The 25,386-nt window shown below is 45.2% G+C and overlaps 1 long non-coding RNA gene and 1 pseudogene across 1 annotated transcript in view; both read right to left on the reverse strand.

The window, feature by feature from the left end:
• LOC117978246 (neuroblastoma breakpoint family member 15-like) overlaps positions 1-25,386 on the reverse strand; it is a 512,107-nt pseudogene that overhangs the window by 368,944 nt on the left and 117,777 nt on the right.
• LOC129394584 (uncharacterized) overlaps positions 1-25,386 on the reverse strand; it is a 68,458-nt gene that overhangs the window by 37,477 nt on the left and 5,595 nt on the right. The window contains exon 2 of the long non-coding RNA XR_008621883.1: positions 8,139-8,256. This is a non-coding gene — a long non-coding RNA (uncharacterized LOC129394584). The remainder of the gene's footprint in view (positions 1-8,138; positions 8,257-25,386) is intronic.

Consider the following 25,386-nt stretch of genomic DNA (forward strand, 5'->3'; position numbering starts at 1 on the left):
TTATCTGTAAAGCTGCTAACCCTCAAGCTTTGCAGGGAAAAGATAAATACCAGCTGCCAGTCTTTTAGTTGTGGAACAAGAAGGCCTGGATAATGAGAATCCTTTTCTCTGGATTGGTTCCACTGATGCTTTGTCCCTGAAGTCAGCAAGTACCTTGCCAGTAAGGGACTGCCTTTTAAAGTTCTTTTGATATTGGACAATGCCCCTGGCCACCCAGAACCTCATGAGTTCAACACCGAAGGTGTCAAAGTGGTCTATTTGCCCCCAAATATGTCTCTAATTCAGCCTCTATATGGGGGGTTCATAAGGACCTTTAAGGCTCATTACACATGATACTCTATGGAAAGGATTGTCAACAGTATGGAAGATAACCCTGATAGGAACATCATGACAGTCTGGAAGCATTACACCATTGAAGACATCATCATTGTTACAGAAAAAGCTTTGAAAGCCATCAAGCCCAAAACAATAAATTCCTGCTGGAGAAAACTGTGTCCAGATGTTGTGCATGACTTATCAGGATATATGACAGAAGCAATCAAGGAAATCATGAAAGAGATTGTGGATGTCCCAAAAAAGGTGGGAGATAAAGGGTTTCAAGATACAGATCTTGGATAAATTCAAAAGCTAATAGACACCACACCTGAGGAATTAACAGAAGATGACTTGATGGAGATAAGTGCTTCCAAACCAGAGCCAGATGAAGAGGAAGAACATGTAGAAGCAGTAGTTCTAGAAAACAAATTGACATTAGACAATCTGGCAGAAGGGTTCTGATTATTCAAGGCTGCTTTTGACTTCTTTTACAACATGAGCCCTTCTGTGATATGGACACTAAAACTAAAGAAGGATTGGTACCATATATGGAGGCTGGGAAGTCCCAAGATCAAGCTGCCAAAGAGGGCTGGTTCCTCATAAATGATGCTTTCTAAACGTGTCTCACAGTCTCCCTCCAGCTCTGTTTTTTGAGACAGAGTCTTGCTCTGACGCCCAGGCTGGAGTGCAGTGTCGCGATCTCAGCTCACTGCAACCTCCGCCTCCTGTATTCAAGCGATTCTCTTGCCTCAGCCTCCTGAATACCTGGGACTACAGGCATGCGCCACCACGCCCAGCTAATTTTTTAATATTTTTCGTAGAGATGTGGTTTCACCATGTTTGCCAGGCTGGTCTAGAACTCCTGACCCAAAGTGATCTGCCTGCCTCAGTCTCCCAAAGTGCTGGGATTACAGGCGTGAGCCACCACGCCAGGCCCCCCAGCCTCTTTTATAAGGGCACTAATGCCATTCATGGGGGCTGTAGCCTTCTGACCTAATCAATTCCTAAAGTCCCCATCTCTTAATTGGTATCACATCAGGGACTAAATTCCAACAGATGAATTTGTGGGGACATCAACAGTCAGACCATAGCAGCACTTCTGTCTGTCTTGTTATCTTCTGCTGCATAAACAGAAGGGAGTAGTGCCTTTAAATCAGCCCAAGCACCTCTGGGTATCTTGAAGATAACCAGCTCTTTCCACAGGCCTTTGTGACTCTGGAGGTTCTCAGATCTGGAGGGTGCTAAGGAGGGGACAGGTCAGAAGCCTCTGGGCATGAGTTGTTGGACACAGCCAAGGTCAGAAGAATTCTTGATTTTTAAGTAGGTAGAGCATCCATCTCTGCTGGAGGGGAAAGGAGGGGCCTTCTGTGATTCTTCTGCCAGTTGGGATGAAAGAAACAGTCAATGGAGAACCAGCCTATTATCTGAGCTCAGCCCTCTCCAAACAATGCTCTTGTTGATACATTCTCTGCTTCTTTTTCAAGGGGAGGGAACGGCTGTAGGCTGATCTATGAAATCTTCTGGCCTGGAATTGGAAGGATCTGGCCTGACTCTTCTGGGGGAGGCCATCATATCAGGATTTTATCCAAGCAAGCCCCTGGCTCAGATCTATACCTTCTATTTCACTGCATTTGTGTACAGCAGTGCTGCTCAAAATGTGGTCAGTCCTCCACTGGCATCATTAAAATACCTTAGGAGTGTTAAGAATGCAAATTCTTGGGCCCCGGGAATTCCTGGGTAAGGCCCAGGAAGCTGTGGTTTAACAAGCTCTCCAGGTGATTTTTATGTTATGCTAAACTATGAAAAGTACTGCTATGTGGGATTCTCTCTCTCTCACACACACACATACACATACACGCACACCACACAGCTACCTAAAACTCCTGCAGCTGCTAATGCCACTTGGTCATTTTCCTGTGGTTTTCCTCAGCAGGGCCCTGGGATTTGTTTTTCTCCACTGTGGACCTTGTTCATTTCCTGCTGCTTCCAAGAGGTTGGGAGAGGAAAGAGAGCAGGAATGAAGGCGGGAGGGGGAAGGGGTTAGCTAAGGCAGTGTAGCTTTCAAGAATGAAAAGGAAAAAGCTTAGTGACAGTGTGCCTTTGTGAAGAATTCAGCTTTATGTTGATGGAGCTGCAAGTCATTAGCAACCCAGGCGTATGGCCCGAGTTGACCGGGTCATTCTCCGGGGCCAGATCGCCCTCTGCTGCTGACTGATAAATAACACTCTGGGACTCGAACTGCCAAGGAAAAGAGGAAGAGTCTCTGGGGCTAGGGTGGGAGGGAAAGAGGACATGACTAAGGCCAAGAGATCACAAAGTCACCAGGCTGTAGAAGAATCTTGTTAAATTCCTGTGTGCAGGAAAGGAAGAAGTAGCCAAATGAGCGGGCGTTTCTAGGACTCATTCAAGAAACAGCAGGATTCACCCAAGATCTCCACTAGCTCCTGTGATCCTAGCTCCCAGCTTAATGAGGCTCTGCAACCATTCTCCCTTTTATTCCTCACCTTTACCTCACTTGGAACATAAAGGGTGTTTAAAATGGGAAGACAGGCTGGGTGTGGTAGCTCACGCTTGTAATCCCAGCACTTTGGGAGGCCCGGGCGGGTGGATCACCTGAGGTCAGGAGTCCCAGACCAGCCTGACCAACATGGTGAAACCCCGTCACTCCTAAAAATGCAAAAATTAGCCAGGCATGGTGGCGCATGCCTGTAATCCCAGCTTTTCGGGAGACTAAGGCAGGAGAATCGTCTGAACCTGGGAGGCAGAGGTTGCAGTGAGCCAAGATCGCACCATTGTACTCCAGCCTGGGCAACAAGAGCGGAACTCCGTCTTGGAAAAAAAAAATAATTAACAATAAAATGGGAAGACAGCCACAAAAAAGAAAAAAATGACAAAGTTTTGGTGTCGAGGCATTTAGGGGCAATTAGGCTTTTCAGAGGTTTTTGTTTGTTTTTTTGTTTTTGTTTTTTAATCTCCTTGTCTCCGACTTTCTTTGTTTCTTTTGCCTCCATGAAAGCCCTGTGTCTTTCAGTCTTTCTTCTCCTGCCAGGGAACTCTTACTCCACAGCTGTGGAGTCAGCCCTTCTCAGCCCTTCTCAGCCCTTGCCCCACTTTATTGCAGTTGGGAATGACAGTTCATGTGGGTCACTGGTGAAGAGAGCAAAGATTTGTTCACAGAATAAAAGCTCAGGCACAGCAGTTGCTCTGCCAGCCATGGGCAGTGACCCATTTCCTCCTTCTTCTTGTCTTTGTCCCTTCCCAGCTCAGACTATAGCTGGTCACTGAGGGTCTTCACCCCTCTACCACTCACCCTTGCGACTCCTGCTGGGGAGATAACTTCAGAGTCAGGTCTGGAAAATTACTTAAATCGCCCTAAGGGGCTGAGGTGGAGTAGGGGGAGGGGTGTAGGAGGTGGAGAATTGGGGGTGGAGATGAGAGTGCAGGTGGGCTGGAGATCAGTGCTGTAGCCAAATTCTTCAGAATGTTTTCGTGTCAGCTCGGCACGATGGCTCATGCCTGTAATCCCAGCACTTTGGAAGGCCGAGGCAGGTGGACTACCTGAGGTCAGGAGTTCGAGACCAGCCTGACCAACATAGTGAAACCCAGTCTCTACCAAAAATACAAAAAATTTGCCGGACGTGGGGGCGGGTGCCTGTAATCCCATCTACTCGGGAGGCTGAGGCAGGAGAATCGCTTGAACCCAGGAGGTGGAGGTTGCAGTGAGCCGAGATCCCACCACTGCACTCCAGCCTGGGCTCGACAGAGCGAGACTCCATCTCAAATAATAATAATAATAATAATAATAATAATAATAAAACAAATAGAATGTTTTTGTGTCATGAAACACTCTAGCCTCTCCCCCAAGCACCCTCATGTATAGGGTGAGTCCATCTAAGTGAGGCCAAGCCCTTTAACCAAAACAAACATCTTTAAATAAAAATTTATTTGCTTCGTTTTTGGTCTACATGGGACCACATATCTGAATCTACCACATTTGGATAATTTTGCCAATATTACCCCAAATATATGCTGGTTATCTGTTCGTATCACTACCTTGTGGTTATGGTACTTGAAGGACAATTTCGTCACTCCTAAGTCTTCATCGTGAGCAAGGTTTTTTGCATCTCTGGAGCAATAGTGTGCCTGAGTTGACTATAATCATGGGCGCTTTTGTTGGCAAGATGTGGGACTGGTCTCTGCACATACAGGCAGGTAGGGGGTTAAAGAGAAGAATGGTTACTAGAAGGCATGAATCACTTACATAATTTGCAGGGCTAAGTGTAGAATGAAAATTCAGGATATCTTTTATTCAAAAATTATTAAGAATTTCAAGATGATGACAGCAGAACACTAAGCATGAAGCCCCTTCTAAGACTGGGGACCTGTGTGATGGCATAGGTCACAGTCCCATGAAGCCAGCCCTGGTAGAAGGTACCCTAGGGAGGGTGTGGGCTAACAGATTCAAAGAGCAGTGGGACATCCCCTCGTGTTTAGATTTTCCTCAATTTTAGTGTCATTCCCTTCTGTGATCCTCAAAACTTCTGTCAGGCTTTTTTTTCCTGGCACCTACTTGTTGGTTTTAGGTATTCTTTGGGGAGTAAAGGGTAGAGCCTGTGTCCAGGCTTGGGGAACCACATCTCGGGGAGAAAGCAACAGCAGTCAGGGGGAAGTCAGTCCCTAGATGGCATCAGGTGACCTGAGAGCTATGGAGCACAGCAAGGGTGGCAAATGTACTTGGGGAGGACACCTGCAAATGCCAGGGTCATATTGACTTTCTCCCAGTATTCCTGCCACAAACAAACAAACAATTAAGTAAAGGGAAGTCTAATAATAAGAATTAGCCTCTCAGGCCGGGCGCAGTGGCTCACACCTATAATCCTAGCAATTTGGGAGGCCCAGGCGGGTTGATTGCCTGAGCTCAGGAGTTTGAGACCCGCCTGGGCAACATGGCAAAAGCCCGTCTCTACTAAAAATACAAAAAATTAGTCGAGTGTGGTGGTGTGTGCCTGTAATCCCAGCCACTCAGGAGGCTGAGGCAGGAGAATCGCTTGAACCTGGGAGGCAGAGGTTGCAGTGAGCCAAGATTGCGCCATTGCACTCCAGCCTGTGTGACAGAGCGAGACTTTGACTCAAAAAAAAAAAAAAAAGAATTAGCTTGTCATATTCCAGAGAAGACGATTGGAATCATTGAAATTTGTATATTAAAGAAAATGTCGGCCGGGCATGGTGGCTCATGCCTTTAATGCGGGCACTTTGGGATGCCAAGGCGGGTGGTCATGAAGTCAGGAGATCGAGACCATCCTGGCTAATACGGTGAAACCTCATCTCTACTAAAAATACAAAAAATTAGCTGGGCGTGGTGGCACGCGCCTGTAGTCCCAGCTACCTGGGAGGCTGAGGCAGGAGAATTGCTTGAACCTGGGAGGCAGAGGTTGCAGTGAGTCGAGATTGCACCTCTGCACTCCAGCCTGGGTGACAGAGCAAGACTCCGTCTCAAAAAAAAAGAAAAAAAATGTGGCCGGGGACAGTGACTCACGCCTGTAATCCCAACACTTTGGGAGGCCTAGGTGGGTGGATCGCTTGAGGTCAGGAGTTCGAGACCAGCCTGGCCAACACAGTGAAACCCTGTCTCTACTAAAAAAAAAAAAAACACACAAAAATTAGCCTGACGTGGTGGCTCATGCCTGTAATCCCAGCTACTTGGGAGGCTGAGGCAAGAGAATGGCTTGAACCCAGGAGGCAGAGGTTGCAGTGAGCCAAGATGGCGCCACTGCACTCCATCCAGACTGGGAGACAGAACAAGACTCTGTCCCAAAAAAAAAAAAAAAAAAAAAAAAAAAAGAGAAAATGTAACCTGATTCTGTAGTCTCAGGCTGATGAATTTTGGAACACTTAGCCGTATAATCAAGTGTCACTGGTATGACATACTCCACAGTTTGGGATATAAATATAGTCTCATCTTTTATTTTTCCATTAATCACTTGAGAGCCCAACTGCAGTTAGTGGCAGGAGGTCCAGTATCTCCCTGGAGACCTTCCTACCAACCCTCTGAATTGTTCAAGAACAAGGGCTTCTGCCTCTCTTGTCAAGTCCTTGGGAGAGAGTGGAGGAGATGGTGTTCTCATGTTAATTGAGGCTGAGAAAGCAGCACTGCTCACGTTTTGCTTTATTTTCTTCCTCTCCTAGGCAGAATCAGTGTTACATTTGTGGTCAGATGAGCTAACGACATCCTTCCTGACTTCTTTCTCAGAATTAGGAAACCCTGATTAGCATTTAGAACCTCATTTTCACAGACTTCACTCATTAAAACATCAAGACCTAGGTAACGCACCACTGAAATTTCATAATATGGAGGATATGTTTAAATATGTTTAAAATATGTATTTTTAACTGTGGTTAAAATATGTTTTTAAAATGTTTATGAGTCAAAATAATTAAAATTGCCATTTAATGTAAGAATTGATTGTTGCTTCTTCTTCTTCTAAGAGAGATGACAAAATTCTGTTTGGTGGGGAAATAAATCTCTATCTTATTCCCTGCTCTTCCCAGAAGCTATTGGGGGAGGCAAAAGGAAAAGAGAGCTCGAAGTGGTCCTGAGGGGTTGGATCTGGGGAAAATGCTCACAGGATAGCAGGGCACAGTCACAAAGCTAGCTCTGCAAAGAAGGCCTGGGGTTGAATAGGGGGTAGAGAAGTCAGTTGCTTGTGTAACAAAATTGAGGGGAATTGAGTTTCTGGGGAGGCCAAGGGAAAAGGAAGAGGTGCCCGAAAATGGAATTAGCAAGGAGGCGTTGGGAAAGAAATGATGGTCAGATTCACTTTTGCAGTGTTTCTGTCTCTCCACTGTAAACCCCCTCCCTCTCCAGGGTCTGATATACACACCAATACCTTTGGCTAATAACTAATAAAACAAGTAATTATGTAACATTTGCATGTACCATACTGTTCTATGTATTTTACATACATGAACTTATTTAATTGTCATAATCTTATGAAGTTGGTACTGTTATTATTCCATTTTCATAGATGAAGAAAATGAGGCATAGAGGGTGAGTAATTTGCCTATGAATACTCAGTTAATATTCTGAAGCCTCACTAGATATTAACATGCTATTATTTATTTAAATGTCAGTAATCCAATAGGTTAAAAACCATTGGTGAGAATGTAAATTACTACAACCTCTATGGAAAAGAGTATGGAGAGTTCTCAAAAAACTAAAAATAACTACCATTCTATCCAGTAATCCCGCTACTGGGTACCTACCCAAGGGAACATAAATCATTATATCAAAAGGACACCTGCACTCATATGATTATCTCAGCACTATTCACAATATCAAACATATGGAATCAACCTAAGTATCCATCAACCATAATTGGATAAAGAAAATGTGGTATATATACTCAACGGGATACTATTCAGCCATAAAAACAAATGAAATCATGTCTTTTGCAGCAATGTGGATGGAGCTGGAGGCCATTATCTTAAGTAAAACAACTCACACACAGAAAGTCAAATAACACATATTCTCACTTACAAGTGGGAGCTAAATAATGTGTACACCTATACATAGAGTGTGGAATGACGGAGCTTCAGAATGGTGGGAGGGGTTGAGGGTTGAGAAATTACTTAATGGGTACAATGTACACATTATTCAGGTGATAGATACACTAAAAGCCCAGACTTTGGCCGGGCGCAGTGGCTCACCCCTGTAATCCCAGCACTTTGGGAGGCCAAGGCAGGCAGATCACTTGAGATTGGGAGTTCAAGACCAGCCTGACTAACATGGAGAAGCCCCATCTCTACTAAAAATACAAAATTACCTGGGCTTGGTGGCACATGCCTGTAATCCCAGCTACTCAGGAGGCTGAGGCAGGAGAATCGCTTGAACCTGGGAAGCAGAGGTTGCGGTGAGCCGAGATCGCGCCATTGCACTCCAGCCTGGGCAACAAGAGCAAAACTCTGTCAAAAAAAAAAAAAAAAAAAAAAAAAAAAAAAGCCCAGGCTTCACCACTACAAAATATAACCATGTAACAAAACCACACTCCTTAAACTGTATTTCTTAAATTTATACAAATGAAAAAAACCTGGGAGATATTTAATGCTAAGAACACTGTGCAGGAGGCTTTAAATACATTTTCTCAGGCCGGATGCGGTGTCTCAGGCCCATAATCCCAGCACTTTGGGAGGCCGAGGCAGGCGGATCACAAAATCAGGAGATGAAGACCATCCTGGCCAACATGGTGAAACCCCGTCTCTACTAAAAATACAAAAATTAGCTGGGCATGGTGGTGCATGCTGTAGTCCCAGCTACTCGGGAGGCTGAGGCAGGAGAATCGCTTGAACCCGGGAAGCGGAGGTTGCAGTGAGCCGAGATCACACCACTGCACTCAAACCTGGTGACAAAGCGAGACTCCGTCTCAATAAACAACAACAACAACAACAACAACAACAAAAAGTGTTCTCATTTAACTCTAGCAACAATCTTGTATGGCAGCTATTACTATCCTCACTCCACAAACGAAGAAACTAAGGCATAATAAAATTAAGAATTTGCCACAAACCATACCACAATACTCAGGATTTGAACACAGATCTGGCAGACTTTTCCACCCATATGCTTAGTCACTAAGCACACTGCCTTTCAGAAGAAAGAAGACCTGGTCAGTACTTTCCTAAGTTAAACGGTGCCTTAACACAAACGGTTAAAGACTCTGGGTCTGTTTAACTTAGAGAAGTAAAGGGAGTGGAGCTATTTTAAAATATTTTTAAAGTCTTATTTAGAAAATATGGTTCCTGAGGGCATAATTAGGGCAAAAAGATAGATCACTTATCTGCTCCATGTAAGTTTATAATCGTTGGAACTGTCCAAAAAGGGAATGAACTGCTTAGAAAAGAATAATTTGTGTGTATATGTGTCAGGTCACTAGGTACTGGGATAGAGCAGTGACCTAAGTTCCTGTCCTCAGGGAGTTTATTTCCAATGTTTCTTTTTCTTTTCTTTTTTTTTTTTTTTTTTTTGAGACAGAATTTCGCTCTTGTTGCCCAGGCTGGAGTGCAATGGCGCAATCTCAGCTCACAACCTCCACCTCCCAGGTTCAAGTGATTCTCCTGCCTCAGCCTCCCTAGTAGCTGGAATTACAGGCATGCGCCACCACGCCCAGCTAATTTTTTTGTATTTTTAGTAGAGATGGGGTTTCTCCATGTTGGTCAGGCTGATCTCGAACTCCCGACCTCAGGTGATCCACCTGCCTCGGCCTCCCAAAGTGTTGGGATTACAGGCGTGAGCTACCGTGCCCAGCTATTTCCAATGTTTCTAAGTTTGCAAGGAAAATATGGCTGGTGGCCTCTCCAGATTCCTTCCAGAAGTGGTGACATACCCATTGGGCCTATACTAGATGGGCACTTGGATTGGTGAAATCTAAGTTTGCGATGAACTCAGTAATTCCTATTTGTCTCTTTTTTTTTTTCCTTTTTGTGGAGAACAGGGTCTCGCTATATTGCCCAGGCAGGTCTCGAATTCCTGGGCTCAAGCTACCCTCCCGCCTCTACCTCCCTAAGAGCTGGGATTACAGGCGTGAGTCATCATGCTCAGCAATAATTCCTATTTGTAAACATTTGGATAACTGGATGTTTACAACTTTATTAAAATGTTTGCTACTCACACATTGAAAAGGAAACAGCTCCCATGTTGCCACTATCACTCTACCCAGGTCCTCTCCTCAGTCACTCACAGCTGTTGCTCTTGTTGTTTTAACAGTTATTCAAATCAGATTGGTTTGTATGTGTACACAGACTTGTACATAAACATTCAGAACAGTTTTATTTGTCATAAACAACTGGAAATGACTCAAATGTCCATCAATAATGCATGGGTAGACAAATTAAGGTACATCCATACCATGGAAATACAAAAGTATGAAAAGGAATCAACTATTGATACACATAACAATGTAGACAGATCTCAGAAACCTTATACTGTGTGGAAGAAGCCAAGAAAAAAGAGTACATGCTGTACTATTTTATTTATATAAGAGTTTAATGTAAAACTAATCTATAGTGACAAGGCAGATCAGTGGTTGTCTGCAAACAGGGTTGGTGGGTGGGGGAGTGAGGGATGGATTACAGAGGAGCATGAGGAATGATGGGTGATGGATGGTGCATTTTTTTTTTTTTTTTTGAGACAGAGTCTTCCTCTTGTTGCCCAGGCTGGAGTGCAATGGTGCGATCTCAGCTCACTGCAACCTCTGCCTCCCTGGTTCAAGTGATTCTTCTGCCTCAGCCTCCAGAGTAGCTGGGATTACAGGGACCTGACACCACGTCCGGCTAATTTTTGTATTTTTAGTAGAGACGGGGTTTCACCATATTGGCCAGGCTGGTCTCAAACTCCTGACCTCGTGATCTGCCCGCCTCGGCCTCCCAAAGTGCTGGGATTACAGGCATGAGCCACCACACCTGGTGGATAGTGCATTTTTAATCTTGACTGTGGTTATGGTTTCACGAGTATATGCATATGTTGAAACTCACCAAGTTGTACACTTAAAATATATGCAGTTTATGTTACGTCAGTTATACTTCAATAAAGTTGAAATTAAAGAAAAAGAAAATGTGTGAAAGGAAATACAGGAAATTCTAAGCAGTACCCTTTGAAGTTAGGACTGTGGAAGGGATGACTTAATTTTCCTTTTTTGTGCTGTTTAAATCTGTTATAAAAAATGAGGGCCAGGCGGCCGGGTGCAGTGGCTCACGCCTGTAATCTCAGGACTTTGGGAGGCCAAGGTGGGTGGATCACCTGAGGTCAGGAGTTCGAGACCAGCCTGGTCAACATAGCAAAACCCCGTCTCTACTAAACAAATACAAAAAATTAGTTGGTCATGGTGGTGGGTGCCTGTAATCCCAGCTACTTGGGAGGCTGAGGCAGGAGAATTGCCTGGACCCAGGGGGTGGAGGTTGCAGTGAACCGAGATCACACCATTGCACTCCAGCCTGGGTGAGGGAGCGAGACTCTGTCAAAAAAAAAAAAAAAAAAAAAAGAGGGCCGGGCATGGTGGCTCATGCCTGTAATCTCAAGACTTTGGGAGGCGAAGGTGGTCGGATCACGAGGTCAGGGGTTCGAGACCAGCCTAGCCAATATGGTGAAACCCTGTCTCTACTAAAAATACAATTAGCTGGACATGGTGGTGTGTACGCCTGTAGTCCCAGCTACTCAGGAGGCTGAAGCAGGATAATCACTTGAACCCAGAAGGCAGAGGTCGCAGTGAGCAGCGATCACGCCATCACACTCCAGCCTGGGCAACAGAGCAAGGCTCCATCTCAAAAAAATAAATAAATAAAAGGAAAAAATGATAGGCTTCGTGGGATGGCTCATGCCTGTGACCCAGCACTTTGGGAGGCCAAGGCGGGCAGATCGCTTGAGGTCAGGAGTTTGAGATCATCCTGGCCAACATGGGGAAACCCTGTCTCTACTAAAATACAAAAATTAGTCGGGCATGATGGCGCATGCCTGTAATCCCAGCTACTCAAGAGGCTGAGGCAGGATAATTGCTTGAATCCAGGAGGCGAAGGCTGCAGTGAGCCGGGATGGCGCCACTGCACTCCAGCCTGGGCAACCGAGTGAGACTCCGTCCCAAAAAAGAAAAAAGGGGACGGGTGAGGTGGCTCACGCCTGTAATCCCAGCACTTTGGGAGGCCGAGGCGGGCGGATCACGAGGTCAGGAGATTGAGACCATCCTGGCTAACACGGTGAAACCCCGTCTCTACTAAAAATACAAAAAATTAGCCGGGTGTGGTGGCGGGCGCCTGTAGTCCCAGCTACTCAGGAGGTTGAGGCAGGAGAATGGCGTGAACCCAGGAGGCGGAGCTTGCAGTGAGCCGAGATCACACCACTGCACTCCAGCCTGGGCGACAGAGCGAACTCCGTCTCAAAAAAAAAAAAAAAAAAAGAAAAAACAAATCTGGTTTTTGTTCATCTTCAACATGTACTTCGCTTAGAACATGCAAGGCACTAGAATGGAAACGAATGGTTGTCTTCATAGTAATTGTCACTGTAATCATCATTATCATCATCACCATAGTTAACCTGTACAAGGCACTCAGTTAGACGTCTTTACATGGAGTATATTGTTTGTTTAATTCTAACAGTCATGTACACTATTACTATTATTATTGAGATGGAGTTTCGCTCTTGTTGCCCAGGCTGGAGTGCAATGGCACGATCTCGGCTCACCGCAACCTTCACCTCCCAGGTTCAAGCGATTCTCCTGCCTCAGCCTCCTGAGTTGCTGGGATTACAGGCATGCGCCACCATGCCCGGCTAATTTTGTATTTTTAGTAGAGACAGGGTTTCTCCACGTTGGTCAGGCTGATCTGGAACTCCCGACCTCAGGTGATCTGCCTGCCTTGGCCTCCCAAAGTGCTGGGATTACAGGCGTGAATCACCGTGCCCAGCCAGCTATTATTTTTAATCTTCATTTTACAGATGATGAAATTGAGTCAAAGAGAAGTATTTTACCTTAAGTTACAGAGTTAATGAGTGATAGAGTTGGGATTTTATTCTAGGCTCTTCCAGAACCAGTTTACTTAACCACCACTTTATACTGCCTCTCTAGGGTACTGAAATGAAAAAGATAGAGGCCCTGCTGTTGAGGCATTCATGGACTGGTGGGGAGATGGGTACCAAAACACATTGACCCTACCACAAGGTGTATACAAAGTACCGTAAGAGGACCAAGGAGGCCAGGTGTGGTGGCTCACACCTATAATCCTAGCACTTTGGGAGGCCAAGGTGGATGGATCGCCTAAACCCAGGAGTTTGAGACCAGCCTGGGCAACATACAGAAACCCTGTCCCTACAAAAAAAAAAAAAAAGAAAAAAAAGAAAAGAAAAAATTAGCCTGGCGTGGTGGTGTGCACCTGTAGTCCCAGCTACTCGGGAGGCTGAGGTGGGAGCATCCTGTGAGCCCGGGGAGGTCAAGGCTGCAGTGAGCCATGATCACGCTAATGCACTTCAGCCTGGGCAACAGAGTGAGACTCCGTCTGAAAAAAGAAAAAAGAAAGGACCAAGAAAGTCCCCCTAGCCCTGCTTGGGGAAAGCAGAGAAAGTGGCATTTGAGCTGGACGTTGCAGGATAGGTGAGATTGCCACATAGAGAAGGGGGAAAGGATATAGCAGGCAAAGGGAACTGTATGTACAAAGGGCACGGGAGAATGAAACACGAAAGCATTTCATATTTTGGAGAAAAGCAAATCACGTGAAGAGAGAATAGGGTGTTACAGTGGGAGGTGAGGACGGAGCCAGATTATGAGAGGCCTTGATGGCTGTTCAGGAGCCGTGGAAAGTGTATGAACAGAATGACAGGGTCAGAGCTGTGGTGAGGATGCTGGTGTGACTCCACCTTATCAGCTTAACATGGAGAACCTGAGACTTTCACCACAAGTCCAAAGAGACCCTGAGCTCAAACTGGTTATGACTTTGAAAGAAGAGGAGTTACTGCTCTGTTTATTGTTTATTTGCTTTTGCTTTATTTGCTTGGGCTACTGGTTTTAGAAGGGGCAGGAAGAGGCTCCGGCAAAATACTTGCTATTTTCTTGTAAAACAGAAACACCAGGCATGCTTCCCTCTTCATTGTTCTTACAACCTATATAAGGAAGGTTATTATTCTATTTGGATGCTTTCAGTTTCAACTAACAGAAAAATAAACTTGAATAAGGAATTTGCACTTCATTATGCTGGAAAGTCCAGAGGCAACTGGCTTTAGATGAGGCTTGATGTAGCCCCAAAACAATGTCTTTCTTTCTTCTCTGCTGTCTTTATACTAAAGCTGACCTCCTTTGCAATCCCAAGATGGGCTACCTACCTGCCTTCTCTTTATGCTCAGCAAGAAAGACAGCATTTTTGTCCCAGTGTTTCCAACAGTCCTGAGAATCACCCTGATTACAAAGCTTTGGCCATATGCACCAATCATAATAGCGGTGGATAAAATGCAATATTACCTTTGCCTTTAGGGATTTCTTCCTTGACCCCTGAAATCAGGGAAAGAATCAACTTTTCCAGGACTCAAGATGTCCAAATGTAAAACAGGACTCCTGGGAAAGTGGAAAGGGATCAACCAACAACCATCCTCTACAGTCATAATGAAAATTCAGAGGACTCACTAAAAGCCTTGATTTTCACATAATCTTACTCTTCTTTAGTAGCCCTGAAAACTTCACACTCAAAGCCTCTGTTTAATCCATTGATTCTCAATGCCTTCAGAGATTCTGACTTCACTGGCCTAGATATAAGCATTTTGTTTTGAGCTCGCCAGGTGATTCTAATGAGCAGACAGAGCTGAGAACCATTGCATTAATCTTTCATGATTGCCACTTCTGCAGTCATATGCTTAGTTTTACGTACAGCTGAACTATGTTGAAACTAAACAAGAATGATAAAGTCAAACATATAATACAAATAATAATAACTCTTATTGAGAATTATGTTTCAAGCACATTGCAAGATGTTTTACATACATTGTCTCATTTCATCTTGTGAAACACAGAATATTATTATTATTATTATTATTTTTGAGATGGAGTCTCACTTTGTCACCCAGGCTGGAGTGCAGTGGTGCAATCTCAGCCATGGCAACCTCCGACTCCTCTGTTCAAGTGATTCTCCTGCCTCAGCCTCCTGAGTAGCTGGGATTACAGGTGTGCACCACCACGCCCAGCTAATTTTCATACTTTTAGTAGAGACGGGGTTTCACCATGTTAGCCAGGCTGGTCTCGAACTCCTGACCTCGTGATCCGACTGCCTCGGCCTCCCAAAGTGCTGGGATTACAGGCATGAGCCATTGCGCCCAGCCTATTTCTTAACTTAGTTGTCCAACTTAACTTAGTTGTCCAAGATCATGTATCTAGTATGTGGCTAAGACAGAACTTGAACCCATATGTACCTGACTTCAAAACTCCATGCACTTAACCCCTGTTATAAATTGTTTGTTCCAGAACCATGACTAGAAGAGATCTCATTTAGAATTCAACAATTTCCCAGCACTCTTTAGTCCCTGACCCACCTGTGTATTTGTCAGGGCCTGCTAGGTCACATTTAGGTGGGGTTTTTTTTTTTTTAACTACCTCTTAGTGCCTCCTGTACCATCTTCCATGTTTTATATATACTGTATTGCACACACCAAGATTACATTTAGTATATAGCCACAGGTATAAAAAAGGGTGTGACAAATGTGCTTACGGATTACATATTGTGCACTTTAGAGTTTATATACACACTTATATTTTACACACATATAAAAATGGTGAATATAATGTAGGGAAGAGAATATTGACTCAGAGTTCCATATTTGACTAGCACTGTGACCTTACAGGCACATTTGTTGAATTTCTTTTTAATCATATGTAAAATGGGGAGATAATGCGTGCTTTTCCTAATTGCACTATTATCTAAGGATCAAATGAGATCCCACACCTAGCAAGGTGTCTTGCTTGTACATTTTTATTTGCCAGCTAATGAGCTGTACCTATGAAGTCTTGTAAATATATATGTAAAAGCTGCTATCACCTTTTACAGAGTAATATTGCACCTTTGTGTATCTTTGTTGATTAGCCATAAACTCTCCCTCCCCTGTTTCTCACCTACTGACAAATTTCTGGAATTCTGTGTAATAAGCATGGGTCAGAGGTTGGAAATGTAATAGAAAACAGAGGAAAGGACAGAAGGAAAGGGAGTGAGAGAAATATTTGTTCAGTTGACATACTAGCATGTTTTGATTTGTTTTTAACTAAAAAACGAGTCACTGTTGGCTAGGTTTATACACTATTGTTGGAAGTGTAAATTGCTAAAAATTTTGAAGCGGGGCTGGGTGATGTGGCTTATGCCTGTAATTCTAGCACTTTGGGAGGCTGAGATGGGAGGATCACTTAAAGCCAGAAGTTCAAGACCACCTGGGCAACACAGCAAGACCAACAAAACTCTATTAAAAAAATAGCAAGACTTTACTAAAAATTAAAAACAAAAAAAAATTATCAAGGTGTAGTGGGATGTGCCTGCAGTCTCAGGCCTGTAGCCCCAGCTACTTGGGAAGCTGAGGTGAGAGAATCGCTTGAGCTCTGGAGGTCGAGGCTGCAATGAACTATGATCATGCCACTGCACTCCAGCCTAGGTGACAGAGTGAGACCCTATCTTCAAAAAAAAAAAAGAAATTTAAAGAGCTAGTTATCAAATTGAAGATCAACATATAAATCCCACTTTGTATTAGATAATAAAAAACAAAAAATTAAGCTCACATTTATACCAAGATTTACACAGAGAAGGTACAAAAAGATAAACAAATGATTAAATTAACCATGGCTATACCTCGTGGGTGGGGTGTCTGGGAGGGGAAGTTTCACTTTTTATTTAATATTCTTCTGTATAGCTTGTTTACAAGCATTTACTATTTTTTGCAAAAGTGAAATAAGCCCAGAGCAGAGAATAGCTAGATATGCATACATCAGCTGTACTCCTGTGTTCTTCTTCCTTGGCTCCTCTCTGCAAGGCCAGTTTACTGTCCCGGGAGGGTGCTGACCCCTGCCTGCCTGGTTCTTCTTGTTCTGTTCTGCAGTTCATTACCAGCTGCTTAAGCAGCAGGTTCCCAGTGGCTGGTCAGCTGGAACTGCTTCAGGAGGACAAACAGGAAGGATGCAGCTGCCAGTGCAGATTACCCTGTTAGCCTTATTGACAGGAAAAAAATTTAAACCTTAAAATGTTGAGGAAAATGTCATGCTATTAACAACTCCCTCATGCCTCTGCCTAGATCAGGCAGTGAACTGGATTTGGGTTGCTCGGAAGGAATCCTCACAATTGCATGTAACAAACTTCCAGCTCCATGTCCTAGCAACTTGCCCCCAACACTTGGTTAGGGGTTACGTTCCACAGGCTAAATCCCATGGCAATCCTATCCCCCTACGTCAAACTAAAGCTTCTTTCATGGAAAAATAAAACGTCTCACCATTCCTGCAGCTAGCCTTCTCTCACGCAGGATGCCTGCAGGAGCTCAGAGTAAAGGGAAAATTCCTTATAAGACAATCAAGGCAAGAAGTGCAGCTGTAGTGGATGAAGTGCAGGTAGATGGGTATCGTATCTCTGCTCTGACACTTTCTAATCATGTGGCTTTAGGCAAATGACTTCACCTCTCTTAGACTAAGTTTCCTCATCTGTAAAATAGGGAAAATAAATATACCTGCCTCATAGGGTTGGATATAGAGGAATGCAAGTGCTATATTTATTTATGCAGTAAGCCTCATTTCCTATCACTCCCCACAGTAGCAGTGGTTAAGAGTTCGGGCTCTGGGCCGGGCGCAGTGGCTCACACTTATAATCCTAGCACTTTGGGAGGCCGAGGTGGGCAGGTCAGGAGATCGACAACACGGTGAAACCCTGTCTCTACTAAAAATACAAAAAAATTAGCTGGGCATGGTGGCAGGCACCTGTAGTCCCAGCTACTGGGAGAGGCTGAGGCAGGAGAATGGCATGAACCTGGGAGGCGGAGCTTGCAGTGAGCCGAGATCCCGCCACCATACTCCAGCCTGGGCGACAGAGCAAGACTCTGTCTCAAAAAAAAAAAAAAAAAAAGAGTTTGGGCTCTGGAATCAGATTGTCTAGGTTCAAATCTTAGCTCTATTACTTATTTTATTTATTTATTTATTTAGAGATGGAGTCTTGCCCTGTCACCCAGGCTGGAGTGCAATGGCGTGATCTCGGCTTACTGAAACCTCTGCCTTCTGGATTCAAGAGATTCTCCTGCCTCGGCCTCCGAGTAGCTGGGATTACAGGCACATGCCACCATGCCCAGCTACTTTTTTGTATCTTTAGTAGAGACAGGGTTTCATCATGTTGGCTAGGCTGGTCTTGAACTCCTGACCTTGTGATCTGCTCACCTTGGCCTCCCAAAGTGCTGGGATTACAGGCGTGAGCCACTGTGCCTGGCCTATTCCTTATGATGAGTATGATTTTGGGCAAAGCTCTTTGGACCTCAGCTTTTTCATCAGTAAAATGAATATTCTCATCTCATAGGAATCTTACGAAGATTAACTGAGTACATGTAAAACAGTAAAGTGCCTGGAACACAGGCAATCAGGAAATGAGGCTGTTCTAATTTGCTGCTGATGAAAAAATAGCATGTTTCCTATACAGAATATGAAGTTTGTAAAACCATCTTCTAAGTCCCTCCCCGGCCTCTCCCCAAACACTCAGAAAGTGAGCCGCTGGCTCTGGTCTTAAATCTAGTTCTGTCTTCCTGTGCTATACAGTGTTCCTCTCTTCATCCCTTTCCTTCTCACTCTTCCAGCTTCTCTTTCTCTCCCTGCCCAGGCCTCTCATTAGTCCAGTTAATAAACTGTTGCTGTCATTTCAGTTCAGCTCCAGGATCAGGGTCCCTTGGGGATAGGCGTTATGCTGGGGAAGTGAGATGATGGGGGAGCCGCAGGGACATCCTAATTTCCACAGTGGAGTGGAAATAGGAACCAGGGTTGACAGCAGATGAACCTCCCTAGGCCCAGGTCTCCTGGGCCATCATCAGGATAATCAGTGAGAACTTCATTATATAGGGTGAGAGTCTGGCTGTTTGGCATTGTGCCAGGGTCCTATTCAGGGACAGGAAGTTTCTGGCTTGGAGATAATGACCAGCCTGGGGCCTCTGGCCTTCTGTGCACTGGCCTTCAGCTCCCTCTTGGGCATGCACACATATGCATTCATGCAGGCACGCACACAAGTTCCCTGGGCTTTCAGTCAGCTCAAGGGTTTGTGGGTACATTCCCAGCCTGGAAAGCTGGTGAACAGAGTGAGGCTGGAGGGCCCAGAAATGCATGACTGCCTCTGCTGATTGCTGAGAATAATCAAACTCTGAAGTTCCCACCAAGAGCCCATTAAACCAATACAAACGTCTCATCCAGAGTGACAGCAAGGTTTCCTCCCAACCTTGGAAGGATAAAGGGGCAGGTCTGGGGAGTAGCCCAGCTAGCTGAAAATGCAAAAATGGGACTCGCTGCAGGTTAGCTCAGAAGCTCAAGCAGCCCAGGGACAAGATGGTTTGCTGGGTATGGGATGGAGGTCAGCATTTTCAATCCCCTCCTCCCCACACCTTCAGGGTATAAATCAAGTTTGTGCTAAGGATGGGGACTAGGGTGGGGGCATGAGGGGCATGGTTTGATTTTCTCCACCAGTTACATTGTACTTACTTCTTCAGGCATGTATTTGGAAGAGGGGGTTCATATCACACTAATTCTCCTGACATGTGGCTCCCACCTGCTGCACTGTCAATACTCCTATTCACCACCTAGAATTATGAGCTTCTGTGCTGGCCTCAGCCCAAAGAGAATGTAGAAAATGGCAGGCTTTCATTCACTGCCTCTTAATTCCTCACAACCACAAAAACACCTGTGTTATGTAGACAGACTTTACTGTAGGTCTCACAGTGTGGTTTTTAAGCATAATCCATGGACCAGCCACTTCAGCAATACCTGGGAACTTGTTAGAAATGCAAATTTTCAGGTCCCACTTTAGACTTACTGAATCAGAAAGTCTGGGGGCCAGCTCAACAATCCATATATTAACAAGCCCTCCGAGTGATTCTTTTATGGTTGTTATTATTATTATTATTATTTTGAGACAGAGTCTGGCTCTATCACCCAGGCTGGAGTGCGGTGGTGCCATCTTGACTCACTGCAACCTCCATTTTTTGGGTTCAAGTGATTCTCCTGCCTTAGCCTCCTGAGTAGCTGACACTACAGGCGTGCACCACCACACCTGGCTAATTTTCTGTATTTTAGTACAGGCACGGTTTCACTTTGTTGCCCAGGCTGGTCTTGAACTCCTGAGCTCAAGTGATCCACCCATCTCGGCCTCCCAAAGTGTTGGGATTATGGGCGTGAGCCACAGGCATGAGCCACTGCACCCTTCACAAGCCCTCCAAGTGATTCTGATACTTGATGAAGTTTAAGAACTTACGCTGTATGTTTGAGGGTGACTTGAAAAAAGTTACAATGTAAGGAAGGAAACTTAAAACTGATTTTTTTTCTTTTCTTTTTTTTTTTTGAGATGGAGTTTCATTCTTGTTGCCCAGGCTAGAGAGCAACGTCTCAAACTTGGCTCACTGCAATCTCTGCCTCCTGGGTTCAAGCGATTCTCCTGCCTCACCCTCTCAAGTAGCTGGGACTACAGGCACGGGCCACCACGCCCGGCTAATTTTTTTTGTATTTAGTAGAGATAGGGTTTCACCATGTTGGTCAGGCTGGTTATGAACTCTTGACCTCAGGTGATCCACCTGCCTCAGCCTCCCAAAGTGCTGGGATTATAGGCATGAGCCAACATGCCAGGCCAAAACTGAATTGTAAATAGAACTGTTTAAAAGCCTACAGGAGCAGCTGGGTGCGGTGGCTCACGCCTGTAATCGCAGCACTTTGGTAGGCTGAGGCAGGTGGATCATGAGGTCAGGAGATTGAGACCATCCTGGCTAACATGGTGAAACCCCGTCTCTACTAAAAATACAAAAAAATTAGCCGGGCATGGTGGCATGTGCCTGTAGTCCCAGCTACTCGGGAGGCTGAGGCAGGAGAATCGCTTGAACCCAGGAGGCAGAGGTTGCAGTGAGCCGAGATTGTGCCACTGCACTCCAGCCTGGGCGACAGAGCAAGACTCCATCTCAAACAAACAAACAAACAAAAGCCTACAGGAATATAAAAAGCGTCTTTCATGGGGTTTTGCTTCCCTCTCTGGAGGTCCACGTGGTAGAGGTTGATTTTTTTCTCCTCCTAAGTTAATAGAAAGCATGTACCCATACATTCACACATTAACTCATTCCTCACCTTTTCTCCACAGAGGTCACATTTTTGAATTTGGCATTTGTCATTCCTGTGCATGTTTTTACTACATATTTCCTACATAGTATTTTCGTTTCTTTCTTTTTTTTCTTTGAGACAGAGTTTCCCTCTTGTTGCCCAGGCTGGAGTGCAATGGCGCGATCTTGGCTCACCGCAACCTCTGCCTCCCACGTTCAAGCGATTCTCCTGCCTCATCCTCCTTAGTAGCTGGGATGACAGGCATGCGCCACCATGCCTGGCTAATTTTGTATTTTGAGTAGAGATAGGGTTTCTCCATGTTGGTCAGGCTGGTCTCGAACTCCCGACCTCAGGTGATCCGCCCGCCTCAGCCTCCCAAAGTGCTGGGATTACAGGTGTGAGCCATCATGCCTGGCTCTACCTAGTATTTTCCACATATTTTGAACATTGTATATTTTAGATATATTGTACATATTTGTTAGCAGTTTGCTTTTTTCCCATTTGCCACTGTTTTTAGATTTATCTGTGATCCTACTACATCTACCTTTTTTTTTTGAGATGGCTTCTTGCTCTGTTGCCCAGGCTGGAGTGCAGTGGCATGCTCTCAGCTCACTGCAATCTCCGCCTCCCGATTTCAAGCAATTCTCCCGCCTCAGCCTCCCAAGTAGCTGGGATTACAAGCCTGCGCCACCACACCGGCTGATTTTTGTATTTTTAGTAGAGACGGGGTTTCACCATGTTGGCCGGCTGGTCTAGAATTCCTGACCTCGTGATCTGCCCGCCTCGGCCTCCCAAAGTGCTGGGATTACAGGCGTGAGCCACTGTGCCTGGCCATTTCTACTTTTTTAACCCTGAGAGTGTCTTTGTGATTATTTTCACCTTAGAACACCATGCACATTTGGGATTTTTACTGGGAATGCATTCAATCTATAAATCAGTCTGAGAGAATTGACATCTTTTATTTGTTTATTTTTAATTTATTTTTATTTTTAGAGAAAGGGCCTTGCTGTGTTGCTTAAGCTGGCCTTGAACTCCTAGGCTCAAGCAATCCCCCTGCCTCAGCCTTCCAAATAATTGAGATTACAGGCCCACACCACCACACCTGGTCATCATCTTTATAATAGTGATTTTTTTTTTTTTTTGAGACAGAGTCTCACTCTGTTGCCCACGCTGGAGTGCCGTGGCACAGTCTTGGCTTGCTGCAATGTATGCCTCCTGGGTTTGATTGATTCTCCTGCCTCAGCCTCCGGAGTAGCTGAGATTACAGGGACCTGCCACCACACTCAGCCAATTTTTGCATTTTTAGTAGAGACGAGATTTCACCATGTTCGCCAAGCTGATGTTGAACTGCTGACATCAAGTAATCTACCTGCTTCAGCCTCCCAAAGTGCTGGGATTACAGGCATGAGCCATTTTGCCTGGATTATAATATTGATTCTTTCAGTCTGAGAGCATAGTATTTTTCTCCATCTATTTAGATCCTCTTTTATTTATTTATTTATTTTTATTTATTTATTTATTTATTAGTATTTATTGATCATTCTTGGGTGTTTCTCGTGGAGGGGGATTTGGCAGGGTCATAGGACAATAGTGGAGGGAAGGTCAGCAGATAAACAAGTGAACAAGGGTCTCTGTTTTTCCTAGGCAGAGGACCCTGCGGCCTTCCACAGTGTTTGTGTCCCTGGGTACTTGAGATTAGGGAGTGGTGATGACTCTTAAGGAGCATGCTGCCTTCAAGCATCTGTTTAACAAAGCACATCTTGCACCGCCCTTAATCCATTTAACCCTGAGTGGGCACAGCACATGTTTCAGAGAGCACGGGGTTGGGGGTAAGGTTATAGATTAACAGCATCCCAAGGCAGAAGAATTTTTCTTAGTACAGAACAAAATGGAATCTCCTATGTCTACTTCTTTCTACACAGACACAGCAACAATCTGATTTCTCTATCTTTTCCCCACATTTCCCCCTTTTCTATTCCACAAAACTGCCATCGTCATCATGGCCTGTTCTCAATGAGCTGTTGGGTACACCTCCCAGACGGGGTGGCGGCCGGGCAGAGGGGCTCCTCACTTCCCAGAAGGGGCGGCTGGGCAGAGGCGCCCCCCACCTCCTGGATGGGGAGGTGGCCGGGCGGGGGCTGCCCCCCCACCTCCCTCCCGGACGGGGCAGCTGCCGGGCGGAGACGCTCCTCACATCCCAGACGGGGCGGTTGCCGGGCGGAGGGGCTCCTCACTTCTCAGACGGGGTGGCTGCCAGGCGGAGGGGCTCCTCACTTCTCAGACGGGGTGGCCGGGCAGAGGCGCTCCTCACCTCCCAGACGGGGTCGCGGCCGGGCAGAGGCACTCCTCACATCCCAGACAGGGCGGCGGGGCAGAGGCGCTCCCCACATCTCAGACGATGGGCGGCCGGGCAGAGATGCTCCTCACTTCCTAGACGGATGGCAGCAGGGAAGAGGCGCTCCTCACTTCCCAGACTGGGCAGCCGGGCAGAGGGGCTCCTCACATCCCAGACGATGGGCGGCCAGGCAGAGACGCTCCTCACTTCCCAGACGGGGTGGCGGCCGGGCAGAGGCTGCAATCTCAGCACTTTGGGAGGCCAAGGCAGGCGGCTGGGAGGTGGAGGTTGTAGCGAGCTGAGATCACGCCACTGCACTCCAGCCTGGGCAACATTGAGCACTAAGTGAACCAGACTCTGTCTGCAATCCCGGCACCTCGGGAGGCCGAGGCTGGCAGATCACTTGCGGTTAGGAGCTGGAGACCAGCCCGGCCAACACAGCGAAACCACGTCTCCAACAAAAAAATACGAAAACCAGTCAGGCGTGGCGGTGCACGCCTGCAATCCCAATCACTAGGCAGGCTGAGGCAGGAGAATCAGGCAGGGAGGTTGCAGTGAGCCGAGATGGCGGCAGTATAGTCCAGCTTCGGCTTGGCATCAGAGGGAGACCATGGAGAGAGAGGGAGAGGGAGACCGTGGGGAGAGGCAGAGGCAGGAGGCAGGAGGCAGGAGGCAGAGGCAGCTAGATCCTCTTTTATGCTTTCCAATAAAGTTTTATAATGTTCTCTATATACTTTTTCTCTTGTATTTCTTTGTTTGATCTACGTATCTTTTAGTTTTTATTGCTATTGCATATGCCATCTTAAAAGTATTTTATAATTGCTGATTTATTATGACAAAATTGATTTTAGTATATTGATCTTGTAGTCACATCCTTGTTGAATTTTTTGTTAGTTTAAACAGTTTACTTGAGATTCTTTTGGATTTTTTTCTGCAGAGAATCATATCCTGTGTAAGTAAGGGCAGTTTTGTTTGCTCCCTTATGATTTTATATCTTTAATATCTTTTTCTTATCTTGTACTGGTTAGGAACTCTAGAATAGTGTCCAGTAGAAGCAATGATAGGTATCGTTGTCTTGATCCTAATGTAAAAGGAGTTTTTTTAATGTTTCACTGTTAAGTAAAAGTTGCTGTAGGTTTTGGTAAACACCTTTTATTAGCAAGAAGAAGTTCATTCTATTCCAAGTTGGCTAAGAGTTTTTGTTTGTTTGTTTGTTTTTTGTTTTTTGTTTTTTTTTTTGAGATGGAGTCTCACCCTGTTGCCCAGGCTGGAATGCAATGGTGCGATCTCGGCTCACTGCAACCTCCGCCTCCCAGGTTCAAATGATTCTCCTGCCTCAGCCTCCTGAGTAGCTGGGATTACAGATGCCTGCCACCACGCCCAGCTAATTTTTGTATTTGTAGTAGAGATGGGGTTTCACCATGTTGGCCAGGCTGGTCTTGAACTCCTGACCTCAGGTGATCCACCCGCCTCGGCCTCCCAAAGTGCTGGGATTACAGGTGTGAGCCACCACACCCGGCCAAATCTTGGTGATATATTATATATCATACATTACATATTTACATATTTTCCATATATATGTGATATATATTATATATCAAATAGTACATATGTGTTAAAGAGGAAAAACCATACTATTTTAGGATGTACAAATATATGCTATATATATATATGACATATCACATATATCATATAAAAAGTCATATTTTTTCATATACTAAAATAGTTATGCTTTTTCTCCTTTACTCTGATAATGTAGTGGATTGCTAGCACTTTCTAGTTTACCTATTAAAGAGGCCATTTATAGGCCCATTTGCTGTGTGGGTGGTTTTGATGGGAACAAGATAGAAAGAAGAGTTCAGTTACGAGGCTACTAAGGTTGTATAGATGAGAGATTATTGTGTCTTGGATTGGTGTGGAGGTAAG

The sequence above is a fragment of the Pan paniscus genome, chromosome 1 (assembly GCF_029289425.2).
Source record: "Pan paniscus chromosome 1, NHGRI_mPanPan1-v2.0_pri, whole genome shotgun sequence".
Classification (NCBI taxonomy): domain Eukaryota; kingdom Metazoa; phylum Chordata; class Mammalia; order Primates; family Hominidae; genus Pan; species Pan paniscus.